At 39.3% G+C, this 13,644-nt stretch overlaps 1 long non-coding RNA gene across 1 annotated transcript in view; it reads right to left on the bottom strand.

Moving 5' to 3' along the window:
• LOC135709898 (uncharacterized) overlaps nucleotides 1-10,863 on the bottom strand; it is a 248,361-nt gene extending 237,498 nt beyond the window's left edge. The window contains exon 1 of the long non-coding RNA XR_010518380.1: nucleotides 10,533-10,863. This is a non-coding gene — a long non-coding RNA (uncharacterized LOC135709898). The remainder of the gene's footprint in view (nucleotides 1-10,532) is intronic.
• Between the last annotated feature and the right edge of the window lie 2,781 nt (nucleotides 10,864-13,644).

Genomic DNA, 13,644 nt, shown 5'->3' with positions numbered 1-13,644 from the left:
TGCGGGCGAGATCGAGAGCTTTTGTTAATATACGAACCGATCGAGCTGATCACTTTCGTTTCGGTCTTTGCGACAACCAGTAGTGTTTCAGTTTAATGAAAGATTGACCAGTGTATCTCGAGTGAATACTCATCAGTGTCGACGAGGAAAAACGGTTTTTATTAAAAAGGCGGCGCAATAGTCATCTCTGGCCAGAAAACCGACAACGTGCTGGACTTTAGTTCGGACCAATTAAAACAGCAACGATTAGAGTCGCCGTTATCTGTACATCCGGTGCAGTTTTATCGCCTCCAAATCAAGTACGCCAACCGGGTTAAATCAGTGTTCACTCGGCTGTCGACAAAAGCAGGCCACTCTCGATGTGTGCTACGCGATCGTCTGTTTTCTCAGCAGCAACCATTGTGTGGTCCTCGTCATTGTTCTTCATCAGCAGTTCTTTCAGTCGATTCGTCGTCGACTTTGGAAAGCAACCGTTTCGTGATGAGTGTGTGAGTGCTGACCACGTTTTGCGTCCATTGCTGCAATGGACGCGCTCTGACCCTCGTTGGCGTACAACAATTTTCCATACAATGAAACCACTGGAAGCGGCTCCAGTTCTGATGGAGGAGGCTTTTTGGATAGCGGAAGATAAAGTGTTTATTGTGTTGTACCTTTTGACTATAGTTTTAAGATGTATTATATAGTAACCAAGAATCATCGGCTCTGTAAAGTTAATTCGGTTGAGCCTTATCAAATAAATTAATAAACAAAAAAAAACCGGGTTAAATCACCTTGGTCCTGTTCCTTTTTCTGCCCACTGCTTCTTAAAACATCGTCTGCCAAAGGGTAGAAGGTCCAGCTGTGTACGGCAAAGGTCGACAGCATCAGCAACCTCGGTAAGCCTATTCCATTTCTTTTTACCTTTTTTTTGTGTGAACTTTGTAATAAAGCGCGTACAAAGCTAAATTCCATAGAAAATGGCTCAAACCAATATTTCCCTTACAATAGAACCATACCGTAAGGGTAACTCTTTTGCCGACTGGATTGAACGCCTTGGTTATTTCTTTTTGGTGAACCAGGTGGAGACTGAAATGAAAAAAGCACACCTCATTACGATGAGTGGTCCAACAGTGTTCACTGAACTTAAATTGTTGTTTCCTAATGACGCTTTAACGAACGCGTCATATGACGACATGGTAGCCAGGCTGAATTCTCGTTTTGATAAAACAGAAACGGATTTGATACAGCGTTATAAATTTAACAACCGTGTTCAGCAACCCGACGAATCGGTTGAGGATTTTATTCTTTCGGTAAAACTGCAGGCAGAGTTCTGCAGTTTTGCAGATTTTAAAGATTCGGCGATAAGAGATAGAATTGTAGCAGGTGTGCGCGATAGATTACTTCAACAACGTTTATTCAACGAAGAAAAATTGACTCTAGCTTCGGCTGAAAAGATTTGCACAACTTGGGAGATGGCAGGGGCCAATGCTCGGAGGTTGCAAGATGTGGGAAATACAGCGCAAATAGCTTCAATTCAATCTCCTAATGGCTCAGCGTTAGCAAAATTAGCGGCAGTGTATCGTTTTTCTGATCAAGCAGGTTCCAGTAGGGGACCTGTTAAAAGTAGATTGGGCTTTAATAGACCTTTTAATGGAGCACAACCTGGAAGAGGTACATTTGGAAGGCGTGGGCAGGGAAATAATAGGAACAGTGCTAATTTTAAACCTGTGGAGTGGAGAAGGAACCAAACTCGACCCCATGCTGATTTGGTGTGTGACTTCTATGGTGTACGAGGTCACATCAAACGTAAATGCTTTAAACTGAGGAACATGAGGCGTGATTCAGTGCATTTCGTTGAGGAGACGGACGAAGAGGAGGTGGGACAATCCAGCGCGGACCTGTGTGAACGACTACAGTATTTGAGGATAGAGGACGACGACAATGACAATTCAGGTGAATTGCAGTGTATGATGATGTCCTGTATTAACAAAATTAGTGATCCCTGTTTTGTACAGGTCGAAATTGAAGGAAAACTAACAAAAATGGAGATTGATTGTGGATCGTCCGTTACGGTGATGGGTAAAAATCAATATTCCTTGTATTTTAAGAACCCCTTGAGGAAAAGTGATAAGCAGTTAGTAGTTGTGAACGGTTCCAAATTGAATGTTGAGGGTGAGATAAACGTTTTGGTTAAATTGAAAGGTAAAGTAGCACGATTGCAGTTATTGGTGCTGGGTTGCAGTTATGTCTTTGTACCATTACTAGGGAGAACATGGTTGGATGTATTCTTCCCTGGTTGGAAGAACTATTTTACTGATTCGTTAAACATAAACAACTTGACTGATCTGCATAGCAGTGCCATAGTGGAAGAGGTTAAAGCAAATTTTTCAAAGGTTTTTACCAAAGATTTTTCGACTCCCATAAATCATTTTGAGGCGGAGTTGGTTCTCAAAGAGGGTCCTCCTATTTTTAGAAAGGCATATGACGTTCCTTATAGGTTAAGGGAGAAAGTTTTAGACTATTTGACCAAGTTGGAAAATGAGAAAGTTATCACTCCTATTAAAACAAGCGAATGGGCTTCTCCAGTAGTTGTGGTCATAAAAAAAAAATAATGATATTCGTCTCGTAATTGACTGTAAAGTTTCAATTAATAAAATGATTGTTCCCAATACGTACCCATTACCTGTTCCTCAGGATATTTTTGCAAAATTGGCAAATCGTGGAGTATTTTGCTCATTGGACTTGGAGGGGGCTTATACGCAATTGGCATTGACAGATAGATCGAAGCAATTCATGGTCATAAACACTATTAAAGGATTATATATTTACAATCAATTGCCCCAAGGTGCCTCATCCAGTGCATCGATTTTCCAACAGGTAATGGATCAGGTGTTGGAGGGAATTGAGTTTGTTTCATGTTATTTGGACGATGTTCTCATCGCTGGCAAAAACCTGGAAGATTGTAAGCAAAAACTTCATTTGGTTTTGGGTAGGTTGGAAAAGGCCAACATTAAAGTAAATCTTGAAAAGTGCCGATTTTTCGTTTCAGAATTAACATATTTAGGACACATTATAAGTAAAAAAGGGCTAATGCCTTGTCCGGATAAAATTTCAACGGTACAGAAGGCAAAAGTGCCCACTAATGTAACGGAACTGAAATCTTTCCTTGGATTAATTAATTTTTACAATAAGTTATATAGATAAATGTTTGACAGATGTTTTTGCAAATCAGCATGAGTTGGAGTTTCTAGATGAATGTTTGTTGTATAGAGAAAGAGTGGTAATTCCAAAGTCAATGCAAAAGGCGGTGCTAAAACTCTTGCACGCTAATCACGCAGGCATTGTAAAAATGAAAAGATTAGCGCGTTGTTCGGTGTACTGGTTTGGCATCAACTCAGATATTGAAAAATTTGTGGGTCACTGTGACGTATGCAACAGTATGATGATAGTACCCAAACAGAAGGTGGAGTCACATTGGATACCCACAACAAAGCCCTTTAGTAGAATCCACATTGATTTTTTCTTTTTTCAACGGCAAACATTCTTGTTAATTGTTGATAGTTACTCGAAATGGGTGGACGTAGAATGGATGCGTAATGGTACGGATAGTGAAAAGGTGTTAAAAAATTGGTATCATTTTTTGCACGATTTGGTCTGCCAGACGTGTTGGTGTCCGACGGGGGCCCTCCGTTTGATTCGCATTCCTTTGTAAACTTTTTGGAAAGACAAGGCATTAAAGTTTTCAAGAGCCCTCCTTATAACCCATCAAGTAACGGTCAAGCGGAAAGGGCAGTTAGAACGGTCAAAGAGGTGTTAAAAAAGTTCTTAATGGAACCTGAGATATCTGAATTGGATTTGGACGATCAAATCAATCTCTTTTTGTTTAATTATAGAAATTACAATATGACTGACGAAGGGAAATTCCCTTCAGCAAAAATATTTTCGTTCAAACCAAAAACATTGATGGATCTCCTGAACCCCAAAAGTAACTACAAAAACAAACTAGCCTTATCACCACCAGCAAATGAGGAAACTAGTCCGATTCCTAATTCTCTGGTAAATGCCAGGAAATTGGAGGATCCTTTCGACAAACTGATGGCTGGGGAGGAATTATGGTATAAAAACCATAATCCCCACAATCACGCTAGATGGATAAAAGCGGTATTTATAAAAAGATTCTCTTTGAACACGTTTCAGGTACAGCTTGGAAGCGTGGTCACTATGGCACACCGGAATCAGCTACGGATCACTAAAAATAGTGGGGCGTTCTCAAAGCCCAACGTTACGATTTCCATACAACAACATCAACAACCAATGACGATGAATCGGCAAAGGCCGAGGATTGAAGATGATCCGAATGGATCGAGAATGCGTGATGGATTGGTAGCTGAGGAGCCAGTCGGGGATTCGGTACCACGAAATCGGAACAGGAAGCGGAAGCCAGAATGGAGCGATATGACCGATGTTGGCGTAAGGCGGTCTAAACGTATTCGGAAGTCAACGAGGGATGATGAATTTTGGTATCCAGAATGATCGAATATATTGATCGGAAGAAGTGAAGGTATGGAGTGAACTCTGTTTTTTGCGTGGTGGTAAATATCACTTTCGAATTAAAAGTTATAAATATTAAATTAGATCTAACATAATACTTTCGAGTATGGTACGAATAGATGAAAATAGATTCAGGTTTTTCTTTGTGAAATATCGATTTTATTAGCTTGTTTACAGTTTGAGCTTTCCAAAGGGGAAGAACTGTTGGATACCAACCTTCTCCATCAACTGTCAATGTATGAAAACGCATGTAATGCCTGCGGGCGAGATCGAGAGCTTTTGTTAATATACGAACCGATCGAGCTGATCACTTTCGTTTCGGTCTTTGCGACAACCAGTAGTGTTTCAGTTTAATGAAAGATTGACCAGTGTATCTCGAGTGAATACTCATCAATTTGACGTTTGGCTCAACAACTATATTCTGCTAAGTTGAAGCTGAGAAAATTTTCCATAAGTATAGTTTTTGAATTTTTGAACAGTGCAATATGGAAAAAGGTAAGAAGACAATGAACAAAACGTTTTGATTTCCCATAGCAATTTCCATACAAACTTCAAATGGTTTGTGCCAAGTCAGTTTCTTTGCAAATGAGTTCAAATTTTGGGAGACTAATCAGGACCCGATATGGAACCGTATGAGCACTGATGAGCGAAAATGTCAAAATTTGCATCAGTATAACCCACATTCATCGGCAGCTGCCATCTTGGATTTCAAAATGGCGTCAGACATCGATATCCGGGCCCGTTATTTGGAATTTGCCTCGTAAAAAAACTACAAGGACTGCGTGGTCTTATATAATAAATCTTATTTGTTAACTGCAGCAGGAGCTTGTGTTTTTTGTAGGAATGGGCGATGTCGATGCGATTTTTACACAATCGATTTTTTTGCCACGAAAAATCGATGTTGACAGAATCTGTTTTTCAAAGTTGGTATCGATTATTTCTTACTAAATCAGATTAAAAAATGATAAATAAAATGGTATTTCATTATCCCAAAAATATGTCTTTATTTAAACTAAATCGATTTTAATTTCATCGTCCTCAAATTTTGCTAAACATCGCTTCAATCTTGGGCTGTATTTATTTGTTTATTTTTACGTTATGTGTACTTTGGACCCATTCTTCCTAATTCATCCAGCTGGTTTTGTCTGCAAAAAAAAACACGCACTCCTTGATGCAAAAAAAACATTGAGTAGGTGAATTTTAATACCTGCAGAAGATTTTGAAAGTAAGGTTAGAGTTAAGGTTGTATAATAGACTGATGCAAAATTTGAAATTTTCGCTCCACAATGTTCAAACGGTTTCATATCGAGTCCTGATTAGCCTCCGAAAGTTTAAACTCATTTGATAAGAAACTGACTTGGCACAATCCATTTGAAGTTTATATGGAAATTACTATGGGAAAACAAAACTTTTTGTTCATTGTCTTTTGGTCTTTTTACATATTGTACTGTTAACAAATTCTATTGTTATTCTTATGGGAATTTTTATCTGCTACAACTTTGCACAAGATCGTTTTTCAGCCAAACATCAAATTAAATAGTTATTAATTGTTTAAGAGATTAACAATCTTATGGCAAGATTAAGCAACTGTATTTTGGGCAACACTGTATTCTGCAGTGTGGCATAGAAGCCATGTTTTTTTCCTCTATTCAACGCGCCATAAACACCAATGTTGCCTGCTGAACAGTTGATTGAGCATAATCATAAGACAGTGACTTGAATCATTAATAATTTTTGTTCCTTACATTTGATCGAAAAGTGGTCTTGAACAAAGTTGTAGCTTTGAAAATTTTCAACAAGCTCAGCTATCATTTTCTAAAGTAGAGTGAACTGGTGAATTTTGAGATAGATATGAATCGAAATTATGGTTTCTCTATAGTAATAATCCATATAAACTTCAAATGGTTTGTGCTAAGTCAGTTTCTCACTAAATGAGTTTAAATTTTGAGAGGCTAATCAGGGCCCAATTTGGAACCGTTTGAGCACTGTGGAGCGAAAATTTTCAATTTTGCATCAGTCTATTGTATAATCTAAATATTCGCAATATTTCTTAATAATTCGGTGTCAATTGTTTTGTGAACTGGTTTAATAAAAAGTAATGCTCACACACATTCACTAAAATAACAGCAAGAGGAAAATTTCGTCTAATAGTAGATTATAAAGCGTAATTCAAATATAAAAAAAAGATTTTCCTCAAATCGATTTTTTTTTTCTTTCGATATTTTCGAGGATCAATTTTATATTCAGTTTTAGAACCGATTCGGAAACATTGATTGTTTTCAAAACGCCCATTCCAAGTTTTGTGTAGGAATAGGGATTTGAGCGGAGTTCTCTCTGTTTATACTCTTTAGTATGAAGCGCTTGACATAGATGGCACACAGTAACTCTCGAAAGCTACTGATTCCGATCAATAGCGGTGCGGCTTCTTCCGCCTCGCTGCTTGCAGGTAGCCTTTCGTTGTGTACTGGAGAACACTACCTCTCACCAAGTGGTAATTGAATAAACACCGTTTGGTGAGACCGGATGGAATTCTACTTTGAAATCTGTGTTAGGGAAATCGCTTTTCGCAGGCAATCGGTTATAATTTTAATTATCAGAGCAACAGTTGCACATCCGTGCAATTGTCAATATTTACATTTTGAAAAATGATAAAGTCTTAATTTTAACAGATTCGTAGAAAATCGATTGGCGATCATCTTTGAATCAAAATCAGACCACTTGCATGCCACGACCGACTTTGGTTTTTGAAATCGCACCCTCAATGTTGGAAAAGGGTATGTTAGATTTAAACATATCTAGATAGAGCTGGAACTAGGGCGTAACAGCTTTTGTATAATGACTTCTCTCGATGATTTTTATGAATTCAAGGCACGCTTACGCAAACCAACATTTCCTGATGGTGATGTTGATTTGCGTGAGCGAGCCTTGACTTTCAATGCATCATCTAAAGAAGTCATCATTGTTTACAAAAGCTGTTATACCCTTATTTCAGCTCTATCTTGATATGGGAACTGACATCCCATTGATGATCTTGACAAATATCAAAAAAAAAATACTCTTTTACAAATTTATGATGATCCTGAAAAGGACCGTTTTGTCGTGATGGTTGAGTAATGCTGAGCTATTAGAGTGTTAAAAACAGATGAGGCTCGTGAGCTGTATGTTGTTTGGAATAAGGGTGACGCGCTTTGCATAGATGGCCCACAGCGACTCACGAAGAGCTACTGATACCGATCAATAGCGGTGCTGCTTCTTCCTCCTTCTATGGATGCTCATGTGGGCTGCTGCTCATTGCTTGCAGGCAGCCTTCCGTTGTGTACTGGAGAACAATGTTCAACACCATGCGCCGAAAGCACTGCTGCTGCTGCTGATGATGTCGACGACCGGACACCACCACACACGGTAATTGGAACTGAATCCGATCAGTAGTTGAGTCCAGCCTTTGTAGCTAGCTACTTGCGGGGAGCCTTTCGTTGTGTACTGGAGAACACCACCACGGACCACGCGGTAATTGAATAAACACCGTTTGGTGAGACTGGATGAAATTCAACTTTGAAATTGTGTTCGGGAAATCGCTTTTTGCAGGCAATCGGTGATAATTTTAATTATCAAAGCAACAGTTGCACATTCCTGCAATTTTCAAAAAATATGCGTAGAATATATCTGATCGATTGGTGATAAAATCATTGAAATTGGTCCAGGCTCTACTGAGTTATTAGCGTTCAAAATCTTTCTTTATTTTGTTACATAGAAATCATATAGAAATCACAGACGTAGTCCTACGTCAAAACCTCGTTATTTGGGATTCGTAGCAAAAGACTACGTAAAAGGAGGTGACCAGTTCCAGGCTAAATAGAATAAACATGAAATTTGAAGAATTGAACTTCTCCGAGTTGCATGAAACATTGTATAATTATGTGCTATGGACAATCATTCATATTATTGCAAAAATTCTGATCTTGTAATTTTTTTCGAACTGGCATTTTTGGTATTTTCAATAAATTATAGCATGAAAACGTCACTTCTGATCGAAATGACGTCTGAAAAAAAGTTGTTTATAAACTTTAAGTTATTCCAGGAAAAATAAACACGTTAATTTTTTTAAAGTAATTTGGAGAAAAATTTTAAATAGATATTGAAACTAAAATATATTTTAAAGCGAATCTTCAATATTTAAAATTTAGTTTTTAAATAAAGCTCGAGAAAAATGCAATATTTAGGAGCAATTAAAATCGTAGACAATTGATAACTGAAAAAATATCACGGAACATTAACTTATTTTAAACTTATTGTTAACTAAAGCGTACTAACAAAAAGTTCAAGTTTTGTGCCAAAAGTTCTTGTTAAACGATTTTCTATAAATGTCCAAGTGCCCATGGTTTCAAATGTTTTTAAAATTTTAAATTTTCCGGGCTTTTATGAAAAAAATTAAAAAATAAAGACATAGGGGAAATGTTGGCTTCGGCAATACCTTAACCTATTATCGTCAGGGGGTAAACAACGTCCTTGAGAGCTCAATTTTGGCATGTTGATACATTGTGTTTCAAAGCATCTATCGACCAAATTTAAGTGCTCTAGGACTTTGTTTACCCCCTGACGATAATAGGTTAAGGTATTGCCGAAGTCAACATTTCCCCTACTTTTTTTTTAAATTTTAGTTCTTAACATTTTTTTTTTTAATTTTTACTCAAAATTACAAAAAAAAAACCATGTATATATTTTTCAGAGAGACTTGATTTTTTTCTACAACTTTGTCTCAGACGTGATGGATATTATGGACAACTGTGCAGTGCTGCCAAAACACTTTTCTGACTTCAAGCAAAATTAAATTTATTGTTTTATTTTATTTCTATCATATCACAGGACGTACAGGACGTAACAGAACTAAAGAGGGTCTATTAAAAGAGATGAGCCAAACGAACTACCAAAGCCAGAGCTATTCGAGCATCTTGACTGCACTGGCAGTGTTGCTAGAAACCACATAGGCCTAGATTTCCAAGGCAGATTGTTTTGAATCCGCTCCTCTCTTATACTAGACCCTCTCTAATTAGAACCAGATACAAAGATAAGAAACACTGGGGCAAGTTGAATCACGCGAGAATGTTGAAACGGATAGCATATCTATCAGTGGAAGTGAACATTCACTGTGATTATTTTTAAGTTACACTGTGCACTAGCGCAATCTACTAGATTAGAATTAATCAAAGTGATTATGTATTCACTCTCGCTAATATATATCTACCAACCGTTTCAATTTTCCTCGGTGTACCTTGCAACAAACAAACATAAATTGATACTTGCTTGTTTGTCTTCAAGAGTTCCTAACTACTTCACCGTCTCCGTGACAGGAACTTCCCAGCAAACAATTTGAGCGGAATAAAAGCTGAATAGGCAATTTTTTAGCTGAAGAAGCATATTTTTGCATGAATAGGCTCTTATTCTGCTACCAATGTTTGTTGGGTTTAGCAACCATTAGCCCTCTTGGAAACCCTGGTCCTCTGAGAACTATCAAAACATCCGCAACATAATAAAGGCTGTAGAAACTTGACGCACTGTCATAACTCTGAAATTTTTAGAATTCCGGAAAAATTGGGACCTCTAGAAACTTCCACACATATGTACCTCCAGAAAATATCTTATCTCAAAAACTGCGCCTCGGAGTCCCGGATGCTGTGTCAACTCCCGAAATTGCAAAAATCTCTGGGGCAAAAATCTCTGGAAACCGAAATCATCTGAAAAAAAGCTGGGTTTATATCAACGAATCCGTTCTTTGAAACCTTTTTAATCCGAATTGAAAAATAAGGTAAGACAAACGTTGATATAATGAATTTTCTTGCGGGTTTTAATCGTCTTAAGATAATTCCTTGAAAATATTAACTTCTTAAAACGACGAAACAATAATCCCTCGTGTGCATCTATTCGTGATTGTATCCGTCTTAAGTACTCAAGCTGTTCAGTCCCTAAAATAACAACTTTTTTTTTGTCAACAGAAAAACACTTACCTGTAAAACTTTCCCGCTTACACCCAACAGATTAATCCTCTTAAGCTGTAGTAGCACCTTATCTTTTTCCACTTCTTTTATTGCCTGTGAAATCCATTCAGCCGATTTTCACCCACACACTCTGATACAATATTTGCTAAGCGAAGACAGACTCTGATGACCTCGGTTAAAATTTCCTCCAAGAGTGAGGCCAGTAAACTATCAGCCAACTTTCACTACCGGCTGTCACTCCAATCGGTAATCAATAATCTATTTACCTAACAAATTTCCCATCAACTCCCTAAAATTTACTCACTCCCTTTCGACTGGTTTTGCACTTTCACCGGACACCGACCTTCTCACCAAAAAAAAGAAACGCGCAGCACGAATATCATAAAAATTAATTAACCCACCACAGAAACCACCCCTTCCTGGTCGTCAATCATCGTACACATCACCAGAAAAAAAAAACTCCCCCGCCAACCACCGATGGCAGATTGATACGTTCCTAATGGCTTTCCAAATTTTTACGGCACGCAAATCATCCCCCGAGGTGTTGTTTCTAATCGTTAACGAAATTGTTCACTGAACCGACTGATTGTATCTCGTTTCTGCACTGACATCCACTGCCGCTAATCGTCCCATTATTACCAATCGAAACTGTAATCAACACCGTGACAAAATGAATCAGAATGAATGGCGCGTCGTGCCCACGTCCCAGTTTTGAGGAAAGAGGGTGAACGACCAACAACTTCCCCCCCCCCGCTCCAGACACGCACGCCACAAGTCTCCCCGATTGAGAATCCTCAGTCAATTCGAATCTCTTGACTTTCCACACCACATCAACAGGCAGGCGACAGTGCAAAAACAAGTAGGTATCCGAGATGGAAAGCGTTTTCCCGCAATTGTGTGTTGCCTTGAACCGAAGAGCTCCACAGCTGAGTGCCAACTGAATCCTCCGGGCGCCCGGTGGCACAGTTTCCCATTCACGTAAATGTTTTTCTTTTTTTTTTTCTTTCGTTCGTATTTCCTTTGACTACAAACTCCGCAGCCCGTCCGTATCAGGGGAGAAAGATATGCTCGCTCCAAAATAGTCCTGATTCCGGACAGCTGTGAGAGCATTCCCGATTTCCGCTCGTTGTCGGGACAGCGCAGCGGCATGTTGGATTGAGTTTTGTGTTTCATAGGGGCTTCCAGATACTAGGTTTATTTATTTCGTCAAACAAGTGTAAATTACATATGCGAACATATACTAACACATACTTTTCTTAATCTCAATAACCAGCTCTGCTCCCAATTTAAATGGCCTGGGTTCAATTCCAGTCGGTGCCGTCGAGATTTTCTGAGACATAAAATCTCTGATCACGCCTTCTTTCGAAAGGGAAAAAAGGTCGTTGGTCCCTGATCCAAGAGATGATGGGTGTAAGCTGGAGCTGGCATCGGTAGCATTGGTAAAGAAAACAAGATCGTCAGAAAATAAATCAAGGGAAAAAATAAGAAGAAAAACAACAAGAAATCAATGTGACCCCCGTAATTCCTTATTGTGAAGGAACTTGGTTTTGAACCCACAACCATATTTTCCGATCAGAATCGAGCATATAACCTAATGCATTACAAATATCGCTCATCTAATAAGCCGGCCGAACTGTATTGCGGTTCAAAGCAGGATTTCCCGAGGGATTTCCTCAAATTGCCGCATAGTCGTGATCATGCACCCCAAGTAACATTGCAAGTTTTATAGTGGTTTTAAAGCATGCTACAATTCTAAATCATTGTCTACAGAACCCTCATAAAACCAAAATTGTTACTTGGGACCGCTCTTCCCAAAAAACAATTTGAGCTGTACACCAGCTTATACAGGCAGAAAATAACTACATAAGGCTATTTATTGCTGGCTGTATAAAGACTGTCCTCGAAAAAATGCAACAGGCAAAAATTAATTTTAAGTCGGAAATTTTTGAAACTCTTAGGGAATAAATAAACACCTATTAGCTATGTCTTCAGCAAAGTTTGTTTATTCATCCTCCTCTCCTAGGCTAAATGCCCACACCTTGGACTTAACGCTACCCATCAAATCCTGTGCAACACTTGCACCATCTTTCTTACACACTTTCATCTACTCTTTCTTCAAATCCTTGTCGTTTTTGAAGGCCTTTCCTGTTTTCCGGAGCTTGCCCTTCATAGTCTCCCAGAACTTTTCTATTGGGCGAAGTTCTGGCGGGTTTGGCGGATTTGCCTCCTTCGGCACAAAAACAACATCGTTGGCTTCGTACCACTCAATCACCGGTTTCGCGTAATGGCACGAAGGCAGATCCGGCCAAAACAGAGTTTCACCTTCGTGGGACCGAAAGAAGGACAGCAGGCGCTTCTGGAGGCATTCTTCTTTATATATTTGGCCGTTGATGGTACCGGTCGTTATGTACAACTTGCTGAATTTGCCGCACCCACAGATTGCCTGCCACACTAAGTACTTCTTGACAAATTTGTCGACCTTCCTCTTCTGGAACTTTTCCGGAACATCCAGGCGGGATTTGCTGACGAAAAACTCCCGGCCGGGGATCTGCTTGGCGTCTGCTTCAATGTACGTCTCGTCGTCCATTACGATGCATTTCAGCTGCACCAACCACTCGCGGTAAAGCTTCTTGGCGCAGGATTTGGCCACCGTATTCTGTATATCGGATTGGTTACCTTACCTTGAAAACATGAAGTCCGGCCCTCTTCAATGTCTGCTGGATGAACCAGACGGAAGAATTGACCTTCTTGGCCACGTCCCGAATCAAAAGGTTCGGATTGCGCTTGAATTAATCCGTCACCTTCCTTGCGTTCATGGGGTCGGTCGTCTTCACTTTTCTTCCGCTGCCAGCTCGCCGCTGGGTCGAATTGTCGATTCCAAACTGTTTCGCGATCCACCTGTGAGACTGGCCTGGATTGTCCATGTCCGCTCCCATAATTTTTTGTCGAAGCACTTCTTGCTTGGAAGCCATCTCTTCTTATTATTCGTCTTCTTTTTTTCTTCTTTCCTTTATTTAACGTCGATCTCTGTTCCGCAATCTAATGCCAATCACCGACGGACATCGATTGCCATCCATTGACGGCAATCGAATGTGCAGGAAGGCAGCTTCCACACCTGCGT

The sequence above is a fragment of the Ochlerotatus camptorhynchus genome, unplaced genomic scaffold (assembly GCF_037179485.1).
Source record: "Ochlerotatus camptorhynchus isolate MF236.1 unplaced genomic scaffold, CSIRO-AGI_Acam_v1.1 ptg000367l, whole genome shotgun sequence".
NCBI lineage: Eukaryota > Metazoa > Arthropoda > Insecta > Diptera > Culicidae > Ochlerotatus > Ochlerotatus camptorhynchus.
The sequence above is the reverse complement of the archived record's forward strand: the minus strand, read 5'-3'. Positions and strand labels throughout refer to the sequence as shown.